Genomic DNA, 26,824 nt, shown 5'->3' with positions numbered 1-26,824 from the left:
ATCAGGTAGATGTGCATTGATGCATGTTGTGTATTGATGTGCATGTCTCATCTTTTTGCAGGATAAATTGTTGACCCACCCTTGCCAAACCATATGCCCTGGCATGGGGAGCCAACAGCGTCATAGTGGCTGGATGTGACAAGAAAATAGTGGCCTATGGCAGGGAAGGTCACATTCAGCAGACTTTTGACTACAGCCGAGGACACGCTGAGAAAGAGTTCACTGTGGCCACCAGCCCCGGTGGACAGTCTGTGGTCATCGGTAGCTATTACCGGTCAGTCTTCATTTTGATACATAATTATTCAGGTAATAAGCAGGATAATACAACCTCATACAGTATCTTACATTGCTGGGAAGTTCTTCTGGGTGATAAATGGTTTTGTTCAAAGTCTTCAACTGGGGTCCTCTGAAAGGAGCATGGGACGAAGCATCCCCCAAAGAGATTTCAAACCTGTACACCATCACTGCCTTGGCCTGGAAGAAGGATGGCTCACGCCTCTGTGCAGTTAGTAACCATACAGGTACGAACACACCTGTTACGCACACCCCATGCCATAAATGATTTTGCTCTGAAAGTACTGTAGAAAGGAGGCTACACGTTGCCTTTCACAGCTTTTTGTAAATTAAACTTAATGAACGTGTTTTTGTCAATCCCTGTGTTCAGAGTACACTGTGTGGAACAGTTTTTCTGCTGCCTTTGGAGGAGCATCTACAAGAACAAATTTGAGATGACTTATGAGGGACTGAGTCAGGTACATTGTGATATTCACCGCCTTCACCGCTTTTCACATCACCCTCTGTGGACTCAACAGTTCTTCTTAGCCATGTCACAAAATTCCTTGCGGGTGTCACACCAGTCTTCGCTTTGGCTCCCCCTCCTGTCCAACTCAGGCGTTCTGCGTTGCAGGCCTTCTTGCTGCTGGCAAATGCCCTTCACAAGCAATATTTACACACACCTGGTTCCAATCCCCACGCTATCACTGTGTGTGTGTGTGTGTGTGTGTGTGTGTGTGTGTGTGTGTGTGTGTATATATATATATATATATATATATATATATATACATACTCCCTCTGTCATTTGTCTTGTCAGTCATTGTAAATATTGCTTGTTTTCCTGAGAGGAATCTCTCCTATTTCCTGAACTCTATTTTGCACTTTAGGTCTCGTTCCGCATTTATTTAGAGAGAGAGCTTTAATAAACTCAGTAGTTCTAAACCTGCGACTGCCAATTCCTCTCTACGCCTTTGTCAGTTGGTTTGTGACTCAGTCTATCTAACTGAACATTGTCTCTCCAGGTGATTGTAAAGAACCTGTCCACAGGGATTGCAGGTTGTGCTGAAATCCCACTACGGCCATGAGATAGACGAGGTGAAGATCATGAGGAAGGACCGCTACCTGTTGGCCCACACCTCTGATACCCTGCTGCTGGGAGACTTGTCCTCCAACAACCTGAGTGAGGTATGACAGTCTGGCCATTCACTGGCAGATGGATATGGGGTTATTTTATATTGGAATTGATGCTAATCTTTCACTATAGTTATTTATTTACTTGCCTCCACTCGTGTGGTATTGCAGACCTAGAATTTGAAGTGAGCAGTTGGAAGATTTAACTTGTTATGGCTGCAATCCCAATATCGGGATAAGTGTCATCAACAACCGCTGAATAGCATTGTGCTACATTCAATAAATATTACTACAAATATTTATATTCATGAAATCACAAGTGCAGTATAGGAAAACACAGCTTAGCCTTTTGTTAATCCACCTGTCGTGTCAGATTTTGAAATTATGCTTTTCAGTGAAAGCAATCCAAGCGTTTGTAAGTTTATCGATCGCACGACAAAACATTAAGTACACTTAGCATCAGGAAGCTTGGTCACGAAAATCAGAAAAGCAATCAAATGAATCATTTACCTTTGATCTTCGGATGTTTTCACTCACGAGACTCCGAGTTACACAACAAATGTTCTGTTTGTTCCATAAAGATGATTTTTATATCTAAAATACCTCCGTTTGTTTGTCGCGTTATGTTCAGAAATCCACAGGAAAGGGCGATCAAAACAACGCAGACAAATTCCAAATAGTTTCCATAATGTCCACAGAAACATGTCAAATGTTTTTTATAATCAATCCTCGGGTGTTTTTAAAATATATAATCGATAATATATCAACCGCAAATGTCTTTCACAGTAGGAGAGGGGAAAACAATGGCTGTCCAAATTCTGTTGCGCGAGCAAAACTCAAGTGACCACTTGACGCGATGTTATCGTTCTGGTTCATTTTTTCAAAATAAAAGCCTGAAACTATGTCGAAGACTGACACCTTGAGGAAGCGATAGGAAAAGGAATCTGGTTCATATCCCTTTAAATCCAGCAAAGGGAGGCTATGGAACATGGAGTTTTCAAAATAGAAGCCACTTCCTGTTTTGATTTTCCTCAGGGTTTCGCCTGCCATATCAGTTCTGTTATACTCACAGACAATATTTTGACAGTTTTGGAAACTTTAGAGTGTTTTCTATCCAATACTAATAATAATATGCATATATTAGCAACTGAGACTGAGGAGCTGGCCGTTTACAATGGGCACCTTTTCATCCAAGCTACTCAATACTGCCCCTGCAGCCATAAAAAGCTAAAACACTAAGTACTAGAAAATACATTTAATTGCCCTCGCTGACTGGTGTCTATTGTAGGCCACCGTCCCCTCTATGCGAAGTCTCAACATTACAGCTGGAACAATAACCGTGTAACCAATGGTTATGGATGAAGTTCCAAGGACCTGTTTTAAAATGTTATAATAACAAGTTTGAGGGCTGTCAGGATTCAGTTTGCTAATATCTGGTTAATTGTGAGTTTAAGGAGCCTTCCTATGCTGGAGTGCTGATGTTGAAAATGACATGTAGTAATAATAATAATACGCCCTGGCTGCAGGTATATGTGTAAAGCAGGGAGTGTCGCCCACCGCACCTCACCCCAGGTGAACAAAGACCCCTCTGCTCTTCTTTTTTCAGATGGCAGGGCTCCAGGGGGAATGAGAAATTCTTCTTTGAAAATGAAATGGTACAATTCCCAGTTTTAGCTTTGTCTGCAGTTTTTATGTGCTATTGTGAGGAGTTTTCAGCCACTGCTATCCCAACTTATGAATAAGAAAATACCTGTCATGCACCTGTTAACTGCCTGTCATTGCTTCTTCAACATAGGAATTCTGAATTGTCTCAGAGTAGGGAGTCAGCTGCTGACTGTGATGTGTTGTCAGCTGTGTATGATTTGCAACACTGGGGCGCTGATGCTGGTGGAGTACGGCAGCAACAACATCCTGGGATCAGTGAGAACTGAGTTCATGAACCCACATCTCATCTGGTTGGTGTTCACCCATTTTCCTTCTAATGCATATTATATAATAGAAAGCAGTTTATGAATTTTCTAATCACTTACTAGCACAGCCATATACCTTTTTTCCAGTCTACTACAGTAATGTTAAAAATGGTCACTAGGTTGTAGTGTTGAGCTTTGGTTGTACATGACAGTAAGGCATACTTAGTTTGAATGAATAAGAAGGATAAGTCTTTTGCATAGAGCTGTCAAGACAGTTTTCAGTGGACAAAGTTAGTCATTACAAATCCATCCTACTGTATTTAGGCTGTCAAGATTGTCAGATTGGAGTTACTTCTGTGCTAATGTTTGGAGGTTCAGGCTGGTATTAACATTCTTCCTGAGCTCCCTGATCTTTCTGCCTCACACTGTCTGCATCTCTAGTGTTTGTCTCAATGAGCGCAAACAGAATGGAGTTGAAGACAGCAACAAGTTAGCCTACCTGATTGACATCAAGACCATTGCCATTGGTAAGTGTGTTTGTGGAAGGTGATGCTATGAATATGTATGATGCAGAGAGTATGCTCCCTGAGATCCAGGACATAAAATCATGACTTCTGTGCTGCAGAAATATATTTTTTCAGGTTAAGCCAAGGTTGACTAGGGTGCTTGTTGACTAACTTTAATTCTCAGGCCAAAAATACATGGACTTTTGTATTTCCAGAAGTGTAAAATAGATTATTTTATCTCTGCTATTACTATCTATTGAAGTGATTTGCAGCCAACTTGCCCGTGTGAAGTAACTGCTAAACTTGCAACCTTCACTCTCAGCCCCAGTTCCAGCCCAGCCCGCCACTCCACTCTTATTGTAGATAGTGTCTAACACACAAAGACGCTGACTTGCCCCTTTTTGTGATGAATGATCCCCATTCATGTGGAGGCAGGCAGGTGCTGCTTCGAGCAACCTGGCCCCCACGTTGCTTTAGGTATTGATTAGGTAAACGACCGTTTGATTGTAGCGTGCCAACACCCCTCCCCCTCTTCCCTCTCGTCCCTGGAGCATCCTGAGACGCCGGGCCCTGTGAGGGCCGGTACAGAGAGATACTGAAACAAACGGGCATATGCCACTTTCTGAGAACGATGCCTTTCAATTAGGTGTTGACCCCACGGCGGTCCGGACATGCGAGGTGGCGAGTGGCTGTGTTAAGTCTGAATCACCGCCCAAGCAGCGCTGAGCTGAGCACCATCTGCCCGGTCCACTTCCTGTGCTAATTAAGTCCAGGGATGTCCTTCTGGCGGCTGCCGAGCTGTTTTTTATTTTTAGGTGGTGAAAATGAGAAGCAACCTCCATGCAATTTATTTCTCCCCCTTGAATGACAGGCACAGTTATTTATTTTTCCCTCCCTCGCATTGTCAGTTGTGTACTTAACCTGCTCTGAAAGTGTAAATTGGAAAATGCTTTTTTAGCCATGTTTCTCGGAAGCTTAATTACAGAATAAAAGGAGAGGCAATGCCAGGCCTCTGTCAAATGATTTATGAGAGAATCATAGATGTGTTTGTTCGAGTGGATGGATGCTGACTGTGAACATTGCCATATTCATATTTCATTATGTCTTTGTTCTGTTAGCCCATCAGTCACAACATATCTTTAATTTATCTCTTGTCTCTAGCAGATGGATAGATATATAATGTGGCTTTAAACGTGATACACCACCTCTCCCCTTAGTTCAATCACTCTGGAGTTGAATGTTTTCTCTCTCTCCCTCAGCCGCCCGTCAGTGATTGATACTATGCCCTACAGGCACAGCTCAGGTAATCTTCTCCCTCCCAATCACAGTGGATTTGGCTGGCGGTTACAACCTGGGAACCATCAGCCATGACTCCAAGACTGACTTGTTGGAGCTCAACTAGATGGGGCGCAAGCTGCTTTACAGGTACAAGAAGCTGCGGGTGAGGCAGCAGCTCAAAGTAACGGGCTGCCTAGAGCTATGCCTGTTTGATGTGCTCTCTCTTGGGCAAAGGATGACAACCATTTTAATTGGGAATCCCTTTGGGAGCTTCTGACTGAGAAGTGACAAATTCTACTCATACATGGTGTAAAAAAAACTATTATGAACACCTTCCTAATATTGAGTTTCACCCCCCCCCCTTTGCCCTCAGAACAGCCCAAGTCGTTGGTGTATGGACTCTACAAGGTGTCGAAAGCGTTTCACAGAGATGCTTGCCCATGTTGACTCCAATGCTTCCCACAGTCGTGTCAAGTTGGCTGGATTTCCTTTGGATAGTGAACTATGATACACATGGGAAACTGTTGAGCGTGAAAAACCCAGCAGCATTGCAGTTCTTGACGCAAACGTATGCACCTGGCACCAACTGCCGTACCCTGTTCAAAGGCAAATATTTTGTCTTGCCCATTCACTCTCTGAATGGCACACAAACACAATCCATGTCTCAAGGCTTAAAAATCCTTCTTTGACCTGTCTCCCCTTCATCTACGCTGATAGAAGTGGATTTAACAAGTGACATCAATACTGGATCATAGACTGACCAGGTGAATCCAGGAGAAGGCTGTCTTGGAAAGGTGTTCACAATGTTTTGTACACTCAAGGGATGTTTTGCTATGGTTTAGAATTTGTTGTAAAGGACCCAGTAGACCTTGATTTCTAGTTTTGAAAGGTGCATTACTGCTGATTTGAGTTTCTTTGATTCCTTGCATCACTGTCCTCTCTCCCCCTCCCTCAGCTCCACCTGTATGACGTTGAGAGCAGCATTAAAACCCCAGTGTTGAGTTTCTGCTCCTACTTGCAGTGGGTTCCTGGCAGTGACGTAGTGGTGGGCAAGAACAGAGGTGACCTGTGTGTGTGTTACAACATCGACAGCCCAGAGAAAGCCACCATGTCCCCCCTCAGGGTGAGAGAGGGAGGTCCTGGCCAACTCATGTGCTACTGTTCCCTCACAGTAGGCCAGCTGGCAAGGCCTAGCGTCACCTCGTGGGCTGGGCTGACTCCACTACTTTCTATTTATAGACCAGACCGTGAAGTTTAGTACCCACTTCAACCCAATGTGACCGACTGTGAGCTGGTCTTCTTTTTACCCCCCCCAGCCATTCAGAAACATTCATTCCTTTAACAACAAAAAAATGTTTACCCCTTTTTCTGTGGTATCCAATTGGTAGTTAGTCTTGTCTCATCCAGTTCGGACTCGGCGAAGGTTGAGACCCGTGTGTCCTCCGAAACACAACCCAACCAAGCCACACCGCTTCTTGACACAATGCCCACTTAACCCGGAAGCCAGCCGTGTCTGCGAAAACATTATACACCTGACAACCGTGTCAGCGTGCACTGCACCCTGTCCGCCACAGGAGTCGCTAGTGCATGATGTGACAAGGACATCCCTGCCTACCAAACCCTTCCCTAACTCGGACGACGCTGGGCCAATTGTGCGCTGCCCCATGGGTCTCCTGGACTCGAACCAGGATCTCTAGTGGCACAGCTAGCATTGCGTTGCAGTGCCTTAGACCACTGCACCACTCTGGAGGCCTATTCCTAATGCCTGTGTTCTAATTGTCCTCCACAGAGTGGCGCGGAGGTCTAAGGCACTGTATCTCAGTGCTAGAGGCGTCACTACAGAACCTGGTTAGATTCCAGGCTATCGCAACCGTCCGTGATTGGGAGTCCCATAGGGCAACGCACAGTTGGCCCAGCGTCGTCCTGTTTCGGGTTTATCCGGGGTAGGCCTAAATAAGAATTTGTTCTTGACTGACTTGCCTAGTTAAATAAAGGTTAAATATTTGATTAGGCCTCGGAATGCAGAGCTATAAGGGCTGATAATAGGGCTAATTTAGCATCTCGGATCACTACTGGCTGTAAGCGAACGAGTGTTGCGCGTTTTGAGAAATACTGGCTGCTGTATCCAAGGCTCAACCAATCGTTCACATAGCAACAGAACGCAGCCAGCGTAGTACGCAACTGAAGGAAGTAGATACAACCAATTTACTAGTTACAGCATCAGCGCGCCTCTGGAAATGCAGCTTGTCAGTTAAACCAGCGCGTCCCCTGAACGACAACGAAGAGGTAACGTGAGAAGCCTGACCACCGGGACGGGGGTGAGAAGGTGATGACGCGTACTTCATGAGCTGTAGCCGAAAAACTACTGGCATTTGGAAAGTTTGAGGTGAGGGAGAAAGTGTGATTGAACAAGTATTCCCATAGTTAAGTATCTTGGTAGCTGGATCGAATTCTCCGTAGCCAGAAAAATGTTGAGCAATGTTAGCCAATTTATCTGATCAAATAATTGAGTTTATGGTGTGAAAATGAGCTTGCTAATAAAGTCAGACAGATAACGTTACAACATCAGATGAGCTAACATTAGTAACCTAACCAATTCGCTATAGTATTGGAATGAAACAGCAGGTCTGGAACCCTCGACCTTCTAGCCCGAGGTCCAGCGCGCTCTCGACTGTGCCCCAAAAGCATGTTCAAGCGGCGGAGTCGTCGATATCCGGGTTTATAAACCCAGGGTCGTTACATTATTAACTGGTATACGACTCCTTGCCTTTCCTCAGATTATAACACATTAGTTGCTTACTGGACCCTGGCAATCTGTGTGAATTTTAACTAGTTAACGAACTAACCACTATCTGTTAACACATGTTTTCCCTCTACAGTATGTGGTTAATTTTCAGAATTAAATTAGGTGAAAATGCTTGTTAAACAAGTGGATTCAGGGATCAGCTGGAGCTGGGCCTGTTTTAATCTGGGTGCCACTATTGGTGAATGGAACACCACACACTTTCCATTTTTCTCACTTTTTCTGGCACATTATAGAACAGATGTCCACAGGCAGAAAGTGTTCAATGTAATAATGTGCAATGTAGCCCCATATATTGTTTTTGTTGTGTTGAACTTGACAGTAAGACATGTGAGTGAGGGGGGAGTTATACTTTTTTTATACTCTGTGTAAGTTATTTTTGCACACATGTAGCCATGTGCACTTGATCAATGTCTATACTGGCCACTATAATAGAGCAAAAATACAATGCCTCTGATTTATATTTCTACTTTAAGATGTTTTTTTTTCCCAGAGTGCAGTATTTATGTGTGGTCACACGCGTTCTATTATTAAGGCTGTCATGGTTAACTGCAATATTAGTGTATTGTTTATTTTCTCAAGACTTGAGTGCCATTTGCAGTAAAGTCTTGGCAACAAATAACATTGGATTGCTTTCTTTTCATTTTTTAGCTGTGTGTTCGGTTCACATGAACCTCTTTTACGCACAGAGACTGATCATGTAGATACATTCTTTGTTTAAAACCTGCATTTCCTCCAAGTAGGGATTTCTTTTTTGCACGTTTCAGTGAAGAAGAAAGTCACCTTTTTGGGCCCTTACAAGTTTGCATCCCTGAAGAAGGCAGTGGGTTTTTTGCAGTGCATGAAAGTGGCAGCTAGTGTCAAGAGATTATTACTATACTTGTTTCTGAATTGGTTTTGATTAGATCCCACATTGTGCAACATCCATGTGAGGGTGGAATTTGTGGGTTTAAAATGCAACTATTTCGGTGTGCATTCCACCCATTTGGAAATAAATACTGTGTCCCCTATTTGAAGTGTATGAAGTCTATTTCAACAACCAGCACTTTTTTTTTTCATCTTTTTTTTTCCAATATTTTTTTGGGGGGGTTGGTCGAACTGTCACCGTATATAGCTTCAAAAAATAATGTGATTCTGTTGAATATGTTTTTACTTGTATTCTTTGTGGCTCTCTCCTGCTGTGTGTTGTCACTGGGGATCGTCCTGCTGTGTGACTCACGTGTGTGTGTCTTCCTCAGAGCCACAGCGTTCCTGGAGACTCTGGAGATGTCCTCAGTGGAAGACTCTGAGCAAACTGTCCCTGGAGGCCCGCCAGCTCCACATCGCAGAGAGGTCAGCACAGTTGGGGGCCCCACACACACGCACACTCTCCATACATGCCATTGTGTGTCCCCCAAGGGTACTCAGCAACACTAGGCTTATCTTCTAATGCAGTCTTTTCTATACCTCTCCCCTGTTTTAAGTTGTGAAAAGTGACTTGTCTCCTGTGAAGATGTTTAACTTAGAGCAGCCCCTCCCCTCAGTGGTTTTCTGAGCTGTGTGTGTGACTGGGGGGCAGAAATAGTAAAAAGCCAAGCAGCTCATCCAGAGCTGAGTTTACTCTGTAATACTCATGTAGAGAAGTCTCTCTCTTAATAGGACATTTTGCTTAAGCAAGCACCACCAGAGCAAGTTTTTGTCATTTTTCGCTTTTGTTATAGGCATTTTCCTTCTATTTTTGGGGGGTGAAAGTTAGATTTCACTGTAGCATGGCATCAATAATGCGGCGAGATTTCGTTATGTATGTAGTTTGATTTGCATAATTGCAGGAAAAAGTTTTGTCGGGAGAGGAGAATGTAAATGGAGTGTGGTTTGCTAATAAGATGGCGAGCGCAGCTTTTTAGCGTGATGCAACTTCTCTGAAAGAGCTGGTAATACAGCCGGCCCAGGTTAAAGCCATTGAAACGTTCTTGTGTTTAGCCATGCTCCAACGCCAGGGTTAAGGCTGTTGTTTTAGAGGTTTAAACGTTTATCTGTAAACATTTGATTTAGCTACACCCTCATTGTCCCTTAAGCCATTTTTGTGTTTCTTTTAGGTGCTTTGCTGCCTTGGGGGATGTCTCAAGTTCGCTTTCTGAACGAGACTAACAATATCGTTGACCAATATGTACGTATTGTGGTGTGTGTTGGTCTCTCCCCTTAGTAGTGTTGGAGGCTCTAGTTTGGGTCCACTTGAATGCTCTGTTGGAGGAAACCCAATCCAGGTGTTCCATCTGGGCGCTACAAGGCTGAGCCCTGGGTGTCAGTTGGGGCCCCTGTGTGGGTCTCTCTGGCCCCTGGAGTGTGGGCAGCAGCCACACTGGCACCCCCCCTCCCAGCCTGGCACCCCTGTCTGCTCAGCTGCTCCCTGGCTGGCCAGGCCATTCATTCAATCCATTACGTCACTCAACTCCGCTGAGTTACTAAACCCCAGTAATGCTTATCACACACACACCTGTTAGCCATTTTTGCAGTGGTCTGCTAATGCATAAGTCTTTACCAGTCTGCTAGAAAGGACATTCCATTTAGTTGATATTACCTGTATGTGACACTTGTCTAATCTCCAGGGTGGTGATGGTACAGAGTTCTACCAAGTCAAAGCACGCCTTGCCATGCTGGACAAGAACTACAAGCTGGCAGAGTTGTACTATATGGAGCCGGTAAGAGAACATGAATCTGGAGAGTTTGGTCTGAGACTTTCAGAGACTCCCAGCCTCATGTATAATTAAGTGTGGTGTGCTCTGTACAATGCCATTGACGAGGTGCTGGAGATGTATCAGGAGCTTCACATGTGGGACGACTGCATCGCTGAAGCCAAGGTAAACCAGTACTAAGAGACTGTGGAGTAGCCAGTACTCAGGACTTAGTCTCTGTCTTCCCAGAGCTGAACAACCTGCGTCACAGCTACTACCAGTGGCTGATGGAGACCAACCAGCATGAGAAGGTTGGCGAGGTCAAAGAGGGGGGGAGGACTTCATGGGTGTCGTCAACCTCTACCTCAAGGTGGGCCTACCAGTCAAGGCCGCCCGATTTGGCCGTGAGGAGCTGGTCTCCAACAGTGACATCCTCAGTAGAATCGCTGCTGCCCTCATCAAGGGAGAGTTCTATGAGAGGGTGGGTGTCATGACCACTGCAAAGTCACACAGCGAACTCAATGGCTGCCGTTAACATTACACTAGGCCTCTTCAAGACAACATGGCGACAGAGGAGAAGTTCATGGGATGAGATTAGTGGTTGTTTAGATCCCCTCTCCGGTGCTCCTGATGGAGAAGTTCTGAGGGACTCGGCTTGATTGTCTGGCAATGTGATTTGTGTGTGATGGATAAGTGGGCTTGTCTTTTGTGAGGCAGCAGAAGTTGGTGCAGAGAGAGACAGATGTGCAGTGTTCTAGCTCTGTGTACACCCTGAGTCTCAGTGCTGATTAAGATCTTACTCTGGGCCATGGGTGACTCTTCAGAACAGATGTCAGGGAAGGTGTCTCTGTGGGTCTTAATAAAGGATGTGCTGGGAGGGATGTTAGTCAGCCCTCTGTTTTCTGTTTCTCTCCTCAATCTTACTCTCTCGCTCTGTCCACTTTTCTGAGTTTCTCTCTGTTTCTGTGTATCTCTCTCTCTGCTCTTGAACCATCTGGTTATGGACCAGAGGTCCTGAGATGCTCTAAGTGATTAAATGAGAGGGAGGAAGTTGAACTGAAACTAATGAACTTTTCTCTCCCCTATCATCAGGGAGGAGATCTGTTTGAGAAGATCAGGAACTACCAGAGGGTTCTGGACTGCTACCACAAGGGCCACACCTTCCGGAAAGGTAGGCCTGGCACAGCAGTTGGAGGTTAACATATTCATTAACATCACCTATTGGGTAGTGTTATGTATTAGGTCTTTAGTAAATGGCCCAATCTTGATGGTGGGTTTTATACTGGTTTAGATAATTAATTGCAAACTATATTGATGTGAATGTAACTGGGACGTCTTTCCCTGAGGGTAGTTGTGGAGCTGGCTTCGTGTTTCCTTCCCAACTGACGTGGTAAAGCTGGAGGAGGACTGGGTAGACTACCTGGTCCAGCAGAAACAAATGGACGCTGCAATCAACCATTACATCGAGGCTGGGTGAGTCAGCTCTGCTGTCTGCCCATAAGTTAATCCAACCAGGGAGGGAGTGATATAGAGAGAAGGAAAGAGATGAAAGGAGTGGGAAACAGGAGGAGCTGGCGTGAGAGGTTTGTTTATAAAGTGAAGTGAATGATTAATTTCCTCTAATCAAATGGAGGTATTGTTCATTAGGCAGCGCCAGGGCTTCAGTCCCCAGGGTAGGCTGCTGTAGATAGAACACTGGATGCTAATTGGATGGCTGGCCCTCTGTTAATACTGTGGTGGTCTGACTGACTGGCAAAATGGGCCTCAGTAAAGCTCCATCTCCTACTAATCACATACTGCTGGGAATCAACACATAGGAATCAAATAAAGAAATTACCAGTAAAAGTGGATGTGTGGAGTACTTTGACAGGATCCTGACATTGGGTAGAGCCAGCCTAGTCTTAATTGCTCCTTGGCTGGGCTGGGCGTAGCCTATTAGTTTCTCCATGGGGATGAATAAGGTTGCTTTGTATTGTATTTGATTAGTTCAATGTCCTTCATTGGTGCAAACGCTTCATCGACCCCATTGCTCTCCCCCTCCTCTCCTACCCCTTTGTTATCTCTCTATCATAGTTGTTGCTCGAAGACCATTGAGGCAGCTGTAGGTGCTCGCCAGTGGAAGGCGGTCCATATCCTGGAGTTACAGGAAGACCGGTCAGGAGGGAAGTACTACCTGAAGATAGCCCAGTACTACGCCTCCAGCCTGGAGTGTGAGATTAGAGGGCAGAGTGATGGAGAGAGCGGGAGGGGAGGAGATGACCGCAGCCTCATTCCAACTGTTCTGATGAGTCAGGGGCCTAGCAACCTGGCAGCTGGCGATGTCTGCTTTTTTCTAGACCAGACTCCATGCTGCCTCTGTGCTACGTGAGCAGCGTGTTTGCCGAATTTAATTAAAGTATCGATGCAGTGCTTTGAGAGCTGGAATCCACAGAAATTCACCCATCTCTCTCTCTGTGGGAACCCAGGTTGCAGAGCCCCTGTTTGTGAAGAGAGACCACATCAAAGATGCCATTGATATGTTCAGGGTGGGTGGGAGCAGGCTCATAAGGTATGTGTCCTCCTCAATGTCCCATCTCGTCATCTGGCTCGCCCAGTTTCAAATGCCAGAGGGTTGATTGAAATGGGAAACACTGCTGTGCTTTCCATGTTTAGTTGTAGCAGGCCTGTGTGTTCTTTTAAAGTGGGATTTAGAGTGAATTGTGGTGGGAATTAAAGTGAGTTAGTGATCTGGCTAGACACACAAATTGTCACCCACTTTGTAAACAACAGGTGTGGATTAACAGTGAAATGCTTACTTACAGGCCCTTCCCAGTAACGTAGAGATACAAAAAATATAAAAGCTTATATCAATTAATCAAAATGATTTATAAAGCCCTTTTTACATCAGTCGATGTCACAAAGTGCTATACAGAAACCCAGCCTAAAACCCCAAACAGCAAGCAATGCAGATGTAGAAGCACGGTGGCTAGGAAAAACTCCCTAGAAACGCAGCAACCTAGGAATAAACCTAGAGAGGAACCAGGCTCTGAGGGTTGGCCAGTCTTCTTCTGGCTGTGCCGGGTGGAGATTATAACAGTATATGTCCAAGATGTTCAAAAGTTCATAAATGACCAGCAGGGTCAAATAATAATCACAGTGGTTGTAGATGGTGCAACAGGTCAGCACCTCAGGAGTAAATGTCAGTTAGCTTTCCATAGCGGAGTTAGACAGCAGGTGGGGTAGGAGAGAGTTCGAAAACAGCAGGTCCGGAACAAGGTACCACATCTGGTGAACAGGTCAAGGTTCCATAGCCACAGGCAGAACAGTTGAAACTGGAACAGCAGCACGACCAGGTGGACTGGGGACAGCAAGGAGTCATTAGGCCAGGTAGTCCTGAGGCATGGTCCCTGTGTTCCGTTCTTCCGAGAGCGAGAATAAGAGGGAGGATACTTGAATTCACACAAGAAGCAGGATAAGACTGGAGAAATACTTCAGCGATATAAATATAATAACACAATGCATACATCTAATTGGCTATGTACACGGGGAACCAGTACTCACACACACTCATTGTGTGTCCTAGCTGGCAGTGAAATGTATGACCTGGAGGACGTGTCGGCTCCGTACGTCAGCCGAGCCCAGGACCTGGGGAGAGAGGGGAAATACAAGGAGGCAGACAGGTAACCTCTCTCATGACCCTGTAGAACAACACATTTCACTGCACCTATCCTGTGTATGTGACAATGAAACATATTTTATGTCATTTCCACTCCCTCTCTTCTTCCTCTTTTCCTCTCTCCCTCCCTATCATTCATTACCCTCTGTTTTACACCCGTATCGACCACAACCCTGCTGCCAAATTCATCAAAGGCAAAGTTTTCCAACATTGGGTTATAGGGCCCTGCTTATATTTCACTCACATCCAGAAAATGGTCAGTTGCAGTTCAGGTCAAGGTCCGACTACAACAGATTGACAAACAAAAGTGTTAATTTGCCGTGCACTGCTAGCAAATTGGACTTTAATAAGGTCTATGCTGTGTTGTGTCGACCTCCAGTCTATCTGCCTCAAAAGGAGCCTGTGTCTTTCCATATTAGACAGAGTAATGTCCCTCACACTGCAAGCCTGCCACAAAGTCAATATGTCACCATGTGCCCCCAACTCTGTGTCATCTCAATACTTGCCTCGCTTATTGATCTCGCCTGTGAGAAATGTGTAACAACATTCATCAGTAAAGGGCAACTTTATTTTTTTGAGGTGAAATTCTATTTTCTTCTGATGCCTAATTTGCAGTTTATGTATTCAGAGATTGAGTAATTCTTAATCTCCATGCACAGCAATGCAATTGTGTGTGTGCCTAGAATATCGGCAGGCTGTTTGCGACAGTGGAGAAGCCGGACCTGGCCATCGCTATGTATAAGAAGAATAAAATGTTGACGACGTGATTCGCCTGGTGGCCAAACATCTCCCAGACCTACTGGCTGACACTCACCTGCACCTGGCCACGGTCAGCAATAGGGGGCGCTGCCCAAAGAGAAAATATAAACATCTTATGGGTATTCTGAAAAATTCTTATGAGAGAGGCTCAAGGTGATTTAGATTAATCAGGTTAAGTCTGAGTTCCCTATCCCAAGAGTTGGGGACAGAGTCCAGGTTTTCAGAAGCAGAGTACCACTATATGGAGGGCCAGGAGTGGAAGGCTGCAGTCAACATGTCGTGTCAACGACATGTGGGAGGAGGCCTACAAGGTACGTGTCCACACCACTAACAAAGTTGACCTGAGAGTCCATGATACGGTGAGTGTTTGTCAACAGCAGGATGGTGTGATTGTAACATCCCTGGCTTGGCCTGTATCAAAGACAGTGGTCTGTGCTAACAGACAGAGCAGCAGTAGCACAGGGTGGATGTGTTACGCTGCAAGAGCTCTCCTCACACTCTAACACATCCTCACCTGGCTGCAACTGTGTTACTTCTGCTCCCTCCTTTCTGGCCTGCCATTGGTCCAATATAGAGGCACATAAATGCACATCCTCTTTATTTAACACTTAATTGTACAGTCATTTATTAAGAGCTCCAGTATCCAATTCTCTGTATGTAGCTGTTTCACTCTCTCTTGCTCTTCTCTGTGCTGTGAGGTGATTGATGGTGGGAGCTTCTGGCATATTAATCAGTTCCTGCTCCTCTTCCGTGCGTGGTAGGGGGTGAGCAGCCAGTGCCCATAAACAGGTGGCCTACCTGTGGGCCAGGAGTCTGGGAGGGGAGGCTGCCGTCAAACTGCTCAACAAGTTTGGTCTGCTGGAGACCTCCATCGGCTTTGCAGCAGACGACTGGTGAGTAGACCAATGCACTGGACTACACTTTACTGTACTGCCTGGAACCTCAAGCTCTTCAATATCGTTGACAAAGTGATGAGGAATCTCCCTGCAGTTAAATTCTGATCACTGGGAGGTACTTGACGAAGTATCTGATGTTTCTGTTCTGTGATTGACACAATACCAAGCCTACTTTATATTGCCCAACAAGTTAGAATTTCAAAACATTTATTTCATCGTCTGAAGCATTCAACAGGACACAAGCTGTTAAGACCTTCCCCATTCATTCCTATGTGAGGAGTCTGTTGGTGCTGTACAGTAGATTGTGGTCATGATTCTTCTCTTGTCCTCTCTCAGCTCCTTTGACTTTGCCTGTGAACTGGCTCTTCTATCTACCAAGAACACGATCCCTGAGAGCCACCTGAAAAACGGCTTAATGTTGGAGGATCAGGTATAATACCACAGCTTATACAAACACACTCACAACTCCTCCTCATCCTAACAATCACACACTCAAGGTTACTCTGCAGCTTGCATCATCTCCGAGATTAATACCAAAAATTCTCCATTGACGGCCCAAATTTGTGTCTGAGCGCTGTTTCCGCAGGCATTAAATGTCACGCATGCATTAGTAATCCCTCCAACGCCGAGCACTGAGCTGTGATAATGTTTCATTTTCCAAGGGCAAGTTCACCGAAGCCGAGACAGAGTTCATCAAAGCGGGGAAGCCAGAAAGAGGCGGTGCTGATGTAAGTATATCAGGAGGAGTTCTTCGCCAGCTAGCAAGAGGTGCTGGCATGTGTCCCCTACAGAAGTCTGAGCTTCAAGCCTTCCTTAGTAGACTTCAAACGGAGCGCCGGTGCCAGCACAGCCCTTTCAGAACTTCCACTTCTCTGTACATTGGTTATAATAAGTGTGTGAGATGTGGTGCAGGCAGGTTTGGTTGGAGGGGAGCTCAGCTCTCACTAACATGTAGCTGAGGAACGTTCAGCCCCGTTCACTTGTATCGAGGCGGAGTTGACTTTTGATAACTGGTCGTGTGGTTTGCTTTGTTTGTCCTTCCGCCCGTGGGGTGCTGAAATTCATACTTTTAATAAAAACTTTTTGTGAATACAATCACCGACGTCTTCCGCGTTGCTCGTACTACGTAAACTGAGATTCAATTGGGCCTGTGCAAGTCAAGATCCTTGGGACGTCCCTATCCTAAACCCTAACCATAATCCTTAAATCTGTTAATATCAAGTATTTTAGAGAGTGTTTGCTGTCTTCAATTTGATCAATGAAACAGTTGAACTTGACGCTATAACAAAATGAAGAGGGAGGTTAAGTCCTAGCCGGGTGTGTCCCTTACTGGTACGTCCATAACCAGGACTGGGTTAGAGCCCAGAGGGTGGCGGGGGCCAACGACCCAGGCACTGTGTCAGATGAGCTGGTAGGCCAGGCCAATTTCGGTTTTGAACAGAAGGACTTTCACAAGGCTGAGGCCAGAGCTGGCCATTTAAGTAACACAAAGTAAGGGACTGTCTTTGTTTGAACTGGTTAGAACTGACACTCCAGACTCTTAATTGACAGTCGAGTTGACGGGGTTGGTTTGAAAGAGGACTTTGGAGATGTGAATGAATCAAACCATTTGACTCAGATTGTCCTCAGTGAGGTTTAAATCAGGAATTATGTCTGTCATTAAAAAAAAAAAGGTAAAATTTATGCAAGAAGCCACAGTGATTTATATATATTATATAGTGAGCCTTCATTCTTAATCAGAGGGATCATATTCTAGTCAATTCATTATTCTCTGTGTTCTGGAAGTCTGGGGGTAGCTTTACAGAGAACACTACAGGTTCAACAGAATGCAAGGCTCTGTAATGTTTTCATTCCATTATTCACACTTCGTTTGGCTGGATATGCTTCAGAGTTGGATGCCCCCTGGTACTGAGTGCTGCTGTTGTTGGTGTTTTTTTGTCTTAGGACGCGGAGATGTGGAGTGATGCCATGCGGATCTGTAAAGGGTACCTTCCCAACAAGCTGAGCGTCCTTCAAGAGGAGTACGAGAAGGAGGCTGCCAAGAAGGGCTCCCGGTGAGCAAGACTCACTCCAACAACATCTGTTTTTACCGTCCTTTTTCCTGGTTATTATTCCATTTTTAATATGTTTGTTTGTGGCTTTGGAGAGGCAGAGAAAACGTTTCTCAACGTTGCACATTAACAGAGAAGGAGAAACTCATGTACACACACAGTTTGTGTCGTGGTCTGTTATTAATCTAGATGTGCTTTGGGATGATTCGTTATTAAACATTGGCAGCTTTTTATCCTGAATTAAATCCATAATGAGCAGCTCATTAAAGTGCAGACACGCAGGGCCTCCGTTAGTCTCCAACCATCAGCTCCCTGCTTTTAATGACTTGTGGGAAAAGATCAAAGCCTCCGTCATAAAGAAAGGGGGGGTAAGGAAGAGACATTTATTTTGCAGTCTTTAGTTCAGTTCCTAATTGAGAGTAATTCAGCCCTCTGATACTGTCAATCATGCTCAATTGAGAGCCAGAACACTCTAACACATGTTGCCATTCACTTTGACTCTTGTCTCTGTCTTATAACATCACAAGGGTTGAGTTTGTAACGCATGGGAGAAGAGGGAGAGAGATGGGATTTTAATGAGAGAAGTGTGCGTTGTGTATTCTTGTATTTGCCTTCGAAGCCTGAATCCTTAATCGCAGACAGACATGTACTGTATTCTGTCTGTTCTTAGAATGGGCTTCCAAGTCTTATGTTCTAGTTCTGTTATTCCCTTCACTTCCATCTGGTCCGTTAATCACCAATGCGTCTTAGTTATATCTAATTCATAATGCCAAGGAGGACATGTAAATGTCTTACTGACGTGTGTTCTGTCTGTGTACGGAGGGGTGGAGCAGTCTGGGGAATGGGAGCAGTCTGGGGAGTACGCCCGGTTAAGGTTAAGGACTCCACCAACGACCCCCCGCTCGTGGAGAAGTGCTGGATGAAGGTACACAATGGAGCCCCAGGACTGACAATGAATGTCACTATAACACAACCCACACATGCTGTCCTTACAAAACCGACTGGTGTAGTGTCACTTGTGTTTTTGGTTATGAGACAAGCCTCTATCTGTGGCCCTGGATGGACAGTCGTGCCATTACATATTTCCTGTGTATTTCTGTGCCACTGTCTGTGGCCGTGAGTGTAGCGACTCAATGTTTCCTGTGTGTGTGTGACCTCCCCCAGGCTGCTAAGTTGGCCATCAAGTTCCTGACCCAGGAGAGGGCTGTGGATGTGATCCACGCTGTGGGCCCTCGCCTCACCCAGCTCAGGAAGTACAGTGCTGTGAGTCACCGCACACTTCCTGCTGTGGCTCCCTCAATACTAACGGCCTCTTGATATTGATCATTCAGTGCTATTTTGTACAGGCATGGTTTCAGGCTACTGTATGTCAACTGATATGTGGAAATTCTATTGAAGTAATTACAGCAATTTCATGCTATTTAGAAAGTTTATTAATATTGATTTGACATGGGGTGTGGGAGACAGTTGTCCAGTCAATGATTGCCTTATGTGCCTATTCATAGCTAGTCTTGAACAAATACAGTATGAATGTTCATCTTTCAGTCCTTCAAAATGTTTGAGGTCAAATAATCTCTTTTAGAAAAATTCTGTGAAAAAGATTTAGGGGACGTAACTACATTCTGCAACAGGTTTCATCAATCTAAAGGTGTGGAGGCCGCTCTGCCAACGGAAAGCGAGTGTGTTGATAGAAAAAGACAAGGCATCCCATGTTTTATGCCTTATTCTCTGGCGTCCTTCAAGCATTATTTTTTGATGCCAAATGTTTTATTTTCCTCAGGCGGCTGAGCTGTACCTCAGCCTGGACCTAATTAAGGAAGCCATAGATGCATTCACCGAGGGAGAAGAATGGAACAAAGCCAAGAGAGTGGCCAAGGAGCTGGATCCAAGGTGAGCCTGTCTACAACGCTGCCTGGTCGCCCCTGACAACAAGCCTATCCGGTTAGAATACCACCTCTGTCATTAGGCTACAGCTATGGGAAATCAGTGTGTCAGTCAGAGGCCTCACAGACATCAGTCAGCTGCTGCTGCTCCTAAAAACCAGAGAGACGGAGGGAGACTGAGTGAATGCGATTGGATTCCTTTCATCTATTCTGCATGTTGCATTAGTCATTTAGGATCTCATCCAGAGTGAACGACAGTAGCTAACTAGTTGTTTATTTTGTCAGTCGATTTTATTAGACATTGTTTGTCAAATGTACATGTTTTGACCCTGTTTGTTTCAGAGCCTTTATAAAGTGTATATAATCAACGGCTGTCTGTAGGGAGAACAGAACCAACTCCTTCAGACAATGAGAGCTGCTGATGCTCCATAGGCTCCCACTTATTACTGTCGTCCTTTTAGTACAGTACATTTGTGCTGTGATTTATCTATCTGGGGAGTATTACATGGTTCCATCGCTTTCTTGTACTCCAGCTCCTGAACACAGTCATTATAGTACATAATAGAGGACAATGAAGGCCATTTAACTTTTCTTCTGCATTGTGTGTCTGTCTTATCCATCCATGTAGGTTTGAAGATTATGTGGACCAGCGATAGAAACAACATTTTGAGAAACTAAGGCAAAGAGGATTCGGTGAGTAGCTCCAATTTAATGCAACTACGTATTGCAAATAATAAGCCTGTTTTTAAGTAATACTTACTCAGCAAGTACCAAATAACTTGTAATATTATGTGTATCCAATGATATAAAAATATATATATTTTGATTTCAGTAGAAAATCAGGAAGGGAAGTATCATTGTGTGGTGGTGTGCTGTAAGATATCTTTCATGTCAGTGTGCCCACCTCTAATTCCTCAACTCTCTCTGCCTCCTCACCTCTTTCTCTGCTCTCCTACTATTGGGAGGAGACCATTGAAATGGTGGCCTAGGTTCCATCCACTCAGAAATAAGAGCGAAATAACAAAATGGATCCATATTCCCAGTCCTTGCTCTCTTTGTTATGCCACATTAGACTGGCTCAGTGGCTCTGACTTCTCTAGTTGAATGATGATGGGAAAAGTCCTGCCTGTGAAACGTGAATGGCAGATTTCGAAGGACGTGTCACTCTGTGTGTATTGTCTGCATAATGCACCAAAGACTTCATAATGTGGGTGTTTGTAACCGTCAGGCTAGTTTTAAAAGCATGTTTCAAAGTTTCTGGATGCTAGTTATTACGAGGCTTCCATTGCCTTGTAAAACCTGCTGAAAGGCTTCCATAGTTTAAAAAAATAATAATAATAATCTGTAAGTGTATACCATATTAGTAATTTGTGATATTCTCTAATCCTAGCTGGTAGGAGTGGATGTCATGGCAGCTCTGGACATGTATGCTGAGAGAGGCCAATGGGCGAAGTGCATAGAGATCGCCTCTAAACAGGTAGTGATTCTACCATCAACACTCCTGCTTTAGTTTCATTGTCTTTCATCCTTATTTTTGTGTTTTCAGTTTTATTCCATTACTGTTTTTCATTTTAATATTTGTAGAATTACAAGATTCTTGATAAGTGTGTGTGAACTTGTACGCCGCCCACCTGATCAAGGAGGGAGATGCGGAGAAGGTGCCCCAGCCAACCCCCAGAACTACAAGATGATGTTCCTGGACCTGCTGAGCCTGTTCGGTAGAGACGGCGCTGAGTCCTTCCGCATGTGGGCCGACCTGAGAGACATAATGCTGCTGCTGATGAGTACAGGTCCAGAGGGAGACGGGAGACGATAGTGACCGGTCACAACGTACTGTATAGCAACCACATGTATAGGCCCAATGCATAGTCTCTGTGTGTAGTTGCTATGTAGTGACAGTTTTAAAGTAGTGAGCTTATTTTTTGAATAGTCTCGTTGTCTCTGTTGTTTGCAGTGTGTGAAGCTGACCAACTCTTTGAGCAGATGCTGCTGATCTCTCACTAATGTGCCACGCGCTGCCAAGGGGTTGACCAACTTTTATATACACTGAGTGAACAATCATTAGGAACACCTGCTCTTTCCCTGACATAGACTGACCAGGTGAATCCAGACCTATCATCTCTTACTGATGTCTCTGGTGACATAAGTGGTTTATGTGAGAAGTACAGGCCGGGAACGTTTTACTCACTTACCCTGACAGGTAGGCAGCTGTTTTTATGCAACTTTTTTTGGGACATAAAATTCATCAATAGGATAATAACTAGTTAAAAGATGACATTTGGGATCTGGCTAATGATTAGGCCAATAGGGTAAATGCAGATAGGCAACCCCATGCTTCAGCCTATTTATTAGCTTTTTTCTGCATCAGTTGCATACCTGATAATATGGACCATGCATAGGCTATAAACATGGCCCAATATGTTAACATAATTTAACACATTTTTACCAATGTGTTAATGGGCTCATTTCTGGAAGTGTAATTTATATTTTAGATGGTGGCAGCATACTTTTATTTTCATTCATTTTTTAGTAGAATGTCCTTCTGCATTGTGTGTCTGTCTATTCATGTAGGTTTGAAGATTGTGGACCAGCGATACAAACAACACTTGAGAAACCAAGGCAAAGCGGTTTTGATGAGTTGCAACAGTTTTGAGTGTCAAGAACTGTAATGCTGCTGGGTTTTTCACGCTCAACAGTTTCCTGTGTGTATCAAGAATGTTCCTCCAGCCAACTTGACAACTCAGAAGCCTGTTTTTTGTATAGTGTTGGCTGTGGTACACACTCACTTCCGATCTCTCTCCTCTCCACCTTTCTCCCTATCTTTCTGTAGGTCAGTGTGGCTGCCAAGCTGTCTATCTCCCTGCTGCGCCACACAGAGTTTATCCCAGCTGACAAGGCCTTCTACAAGGCAGGCATGGCTGCCAGGGTATGAGAACTGCTCGTATGAGCTTCGGCCAATCACGGGAGGCGGGGGGGTTGTTGTTGCTGGAGCCCCCTGGGAACTACTCTGATCAGAGTCTGTGCTCCTGGTAGGGCCGCTGGAGGTGTTATGAATAATGTTGTGCTCAAGCAGCAGTATGAAGTAGCTTATCGCATCGTCCATGTTCAGAATTACATTTTTGGGGGAAATTAACAAAAATGAAATAATTTAGGAGAATGTCAATCTCTCCCAACTCGCTGAACTATTTATTCTCTCTACAGGCTGTGGGCTAGGAGAACATGTCCTTTATCTTCCTCAACCACTTCCTGGATCTGTCTAATGTGAGTCCCCACTCAGCTTTACCTTGGGGTTTCACCTCAACTTGACCGAAATCTGCAGACTTTTTCAGTCAGCATAAAAACTTCACACGTAGCTTATATGAGTGATGTGACAATCTATATTTCATCATATAAACAGTGAGTAACTGTAAACATTTTCTGTATCCATTGTTTTAATTTGAATGTTTGAAGATGAGATAATGAGTGAATGTTGTCTTGATACCTGTTGTGGTATTTCCAGGGGATAGATGAAGGGAATCTGGACCACTCTGATTTCCAGGACACGGACATCTCCGAGGTTCCTGTCCCTGCTAAGCTACACGTCACTGTAAGGCACAAGTCGATATTGTTTGCTTTGCTGTGTCATTATGTCTTATGACAGGTCTGAAATGTTGCTGTGTTATAACTGTCCTGTGACAGTGTCAGCTTGATAGCTCTATATCATGACGTTGTTGGCTTAGCTCCAGCATATTACTATTTAAGAGGTGCGTAATGTTGCTGTTGTGTGACTTTCCTGTTATGGTCTTATGATGACACTAGGCTGTGAACTTGTTGATGTTGTCATATCCCAGGATGCCCAGCGTGAGGAGATCCGTGACTGGGTGTTGACGGTGTCCATAGACCAGCGGGTGGAGCAGGTGCTGCCCAACAACGAGAGGGACACCTACGACGCCTCTCTACTGGCAGCCAACACCGACATCCACTACCTGCCTTGCGTTTTCACAGGTGGGTGGGAGAAACCCCCTACAGAGCACCTTACCCTCTCCCATCTCTATGGAATTACCCCAGTGTCTAGGACTGTACCATCTACTCCAGGGGTGTGAAAAGTCTTGGGTGTGTCTGTGTGAGGGGGCTTATTGTTGGAGAGTCTTTGACCTTAGTTAAATATTTTATAATTGCCATGTTGTTCTTGTAATTGGCATAGATTCACAAAAGTACATATGAACCCCATTTTGTTCTTCAACCTAACTAGTTGATGGCATACATGTGTATACTGTACTGGTAAGCAAAGCAGAGTTGCTGACTCCTGCTTGCTCAGAGGCCTGCACCAGTCATAACATTACTGACAAGACACGGGTGCATATAACCTGGTATATAGTACGTAAAGATGCAGTGCTATCCAGAGATGCAGGGACTGACTGGCCTCCCACAACACCCAGAGGACTGTTTTGTTTTCAGGGAGGCAGTTAGCAGACCCACGTATGATGGCAGACCTGTTAATTGGTTGACTAAACATATGACTGTAATGAAAGCTCTCGCGCTCTCTCTCTCTCTCTCTCTCGCGGAATAAGATTGAGTTCAAAGAACCTGGCAAGGCAGCTAACAAGGATGACTGGAATACATTCGTAATGGCCACAAGGGTAAGAAGGGGGTTTGTTATGTTCGACCTGGAGACTACATCACTGTGCTTATGACTTCCTCTGCTGATTTAGCTGCTCGTCCATCAGCCCTCACCCACATGAAACACTGGGTTTGAGTTAGAATTTATCCACACTTTTGATCACAGGCACTCATGCAGGTTTAGAATGTATAACATGTAAGATTGCGTCTTAGAGAAGGGCCCATTTTCCTTTGCGTTTCATCCTTCCTGATTGGGATTACAGTGTGATTTAAGTAAATGGACTAATGTCCACAGAGATTTAAAGACTGGCTTATTACACGTGTGTGTCAAATATATAAATATATGTCTATATCTCACAGCCCGGAGTGCCAGGATTTGCTGAAGTTTGTGAGTCTGTGGCGTGGTGGACTCCCCACCTCCGGCTTCTTCTTCCACTGACAGGACCAAGATGCTGAAAACTCAATCTTCGTCCAGTGTACCGCATACCCATAACTACAGTAATTTACCATACCGTACTCTGCTTAGAGCCTCTGCCTACTTCTAAGTTATTTCATCCATCCTCCATCTCTGGTTTGGTGTTAGTGTTGAACAGTTCACATCATTCCATAACAATAGACTGTTGAGAAGACCTGCTGTGTTACTGCGCCATACATTTCTGCAGCGCTGACATCAGCACAGTCCTTACTGGCATCCCATTGGCCACTTAGTCCCTGATGTCAGGATTCTGTGTCACCATGGGGATGTCTGTAAAGTTCAGCAGAACATTCCTCTTCTCCTCTGTGTCTGTCCTGTTTTACCTTTTGAATGTGTGTTCATTCCCATTTTCACCTATGTTCCTGGTACTGCTGAAGGACTGGAGTAGGCTACAACCAAAGTGGGTTTTTATTTAGTTGAGGGACTTGAAAGATGCCTTTACACTTCAGGTGCTGTATCTTCATAATCAAAGTGCTGTTATCTGTAATGCGTGTGCTGTGTCCTAAAAGCCAAGTTCCTGTGTGATAGGAGAATTTGACATAGTGCACTTTAGAATACTGTATTGGCTTCATGTATTGTTGGATTAAATGCAGATTTGAATGTATTTCATATGAAGGAAATATGGTTAAATAAAAAATATACTGCATCAATTTCTTCTAATACAAGTAAATACAATGCCATTTAGAAAATGGGAGAGCTGTTAGGCCCCATTATTTTTATTTTGTGTTCAACCAAAATGACATTTAGTTGCTGAACAGAAAAGGTAGACCACACAGCTCAGTGCATGTATTATCTTATAGCTATTAGTAGACTACCTGATATTAAATTGGGTTCTAGGTCTATAAAAATGTTATGAATCATCGCACCCTTACCCACTCAGGTGGAGTGATTCCCAGCCGAAGAATACCCCTTGTGGACAAAGGTTATCAGCCACCAAAATACCCGTTCATGGACATCATTAGAAAGGCCCACCCAAATTTATTTTAAGCGGGGGTATACAGAAATGAGGTCAGCACAGGTATCAGTTATCTCCTCAGCAAGGTATCACTGAGAGATCATCTTTGTGGTAACCCACTCTATTTTGTCTCCATACCTGACAATATATATATATATTATTTTACCTCATTTTCAATATAAATGTTGATTATTTGTTTAGGCCACCTATAGGGTACACTTATGTCATCCATACATATTCTACAGAAAATCCTAAATGCTATCTTTTTTATCCAAAATTATCTCATTTTATAATTATACCACAAACACCCGCGACTAAAGGTTTGGCCTTTTAAATGCAGGACCCTATTGCACAGACTTTTACGCACCATAAAACGTGTCATATATGTATGCGTTTTTCTGACTGCTTCTTCAGTTATACTTCCAAAGAGAGAGAGAAGCAGGAATTTCACCATCCAGTAGGCCTACTCGCTCAAAGTTATTGGGAGCTCGAGGCCTAAAACATTCAGAAAAGCGTTTATGAAACAGAGGCATGTTCAACTATTCCACATAGGCCTAATTTTCCGTTTGTCCGAATTTTTTAATTGAAACCAACGTCAAATCCAAAACGGTATTACGTCAAATACTAATTAGAAATTAGTGCATTGAAATAACGTTTTTTACCAATATATTGAAATTGCGTTATGTAACGCATATAGGCATGTCAGGCCTCTTTTCGCTTGTCCATCAGCCTACCTGTACTATATTATCAAACTGACATCGGGAATTGTGACAATTTGATACAACAGAACAGCATTCTCGGTAAGAATGTAAAATCAGGAATCCTGTGTTATAAACTAAGTCTTAAAAATATATATTTTAAAGAATGAACATTTTCGCGATGTTCAAGTCGTTTTCAGAGTGCATGATATCGATCATATTCAGGCTAACGTTCACACCATATGAAAATTCTTGTGAGGAACAGTGGTACATTTGCAAATTTAAGTTATGCTCTTTCGTT

The 26,824-nt window shown here is 44.2% G+C and overlaps 1 pseudogene; it reads left to right on the top strand.

The window, feature by feature from the left end:
• The first annotated feature begins 373 nt into the window (after positions 1-373).
• On the top strand, positions 374-25,520 carry LOC118397867 (intraflagellar transport protein 172 homolog; annotated as a pseudogene).
• Positions 25,521-26,824: the final 1,304 nt, after the last annotated feature.

The sequence above is a fragment of the Oncorhynchus keta genome, chromosome 19, assembly GCF_023373465.1.
Source record: "Oncorhynchus keta strain PuntledgeMale-10-30-2019 chromosome 19, Oket_V2, whole genome shotgun sequence".
NCBI classification, from domain to species: domain Eukaryota; kingdom Metazoa; phylum Chordata; class Actinopteri; order Salmoniformes; family Salmonidae; genus Oncorhynchus; species Oncorhynchus keta.
This window is presented reverse-complemented; position numbering and strand designations above follow the sequence as displayed.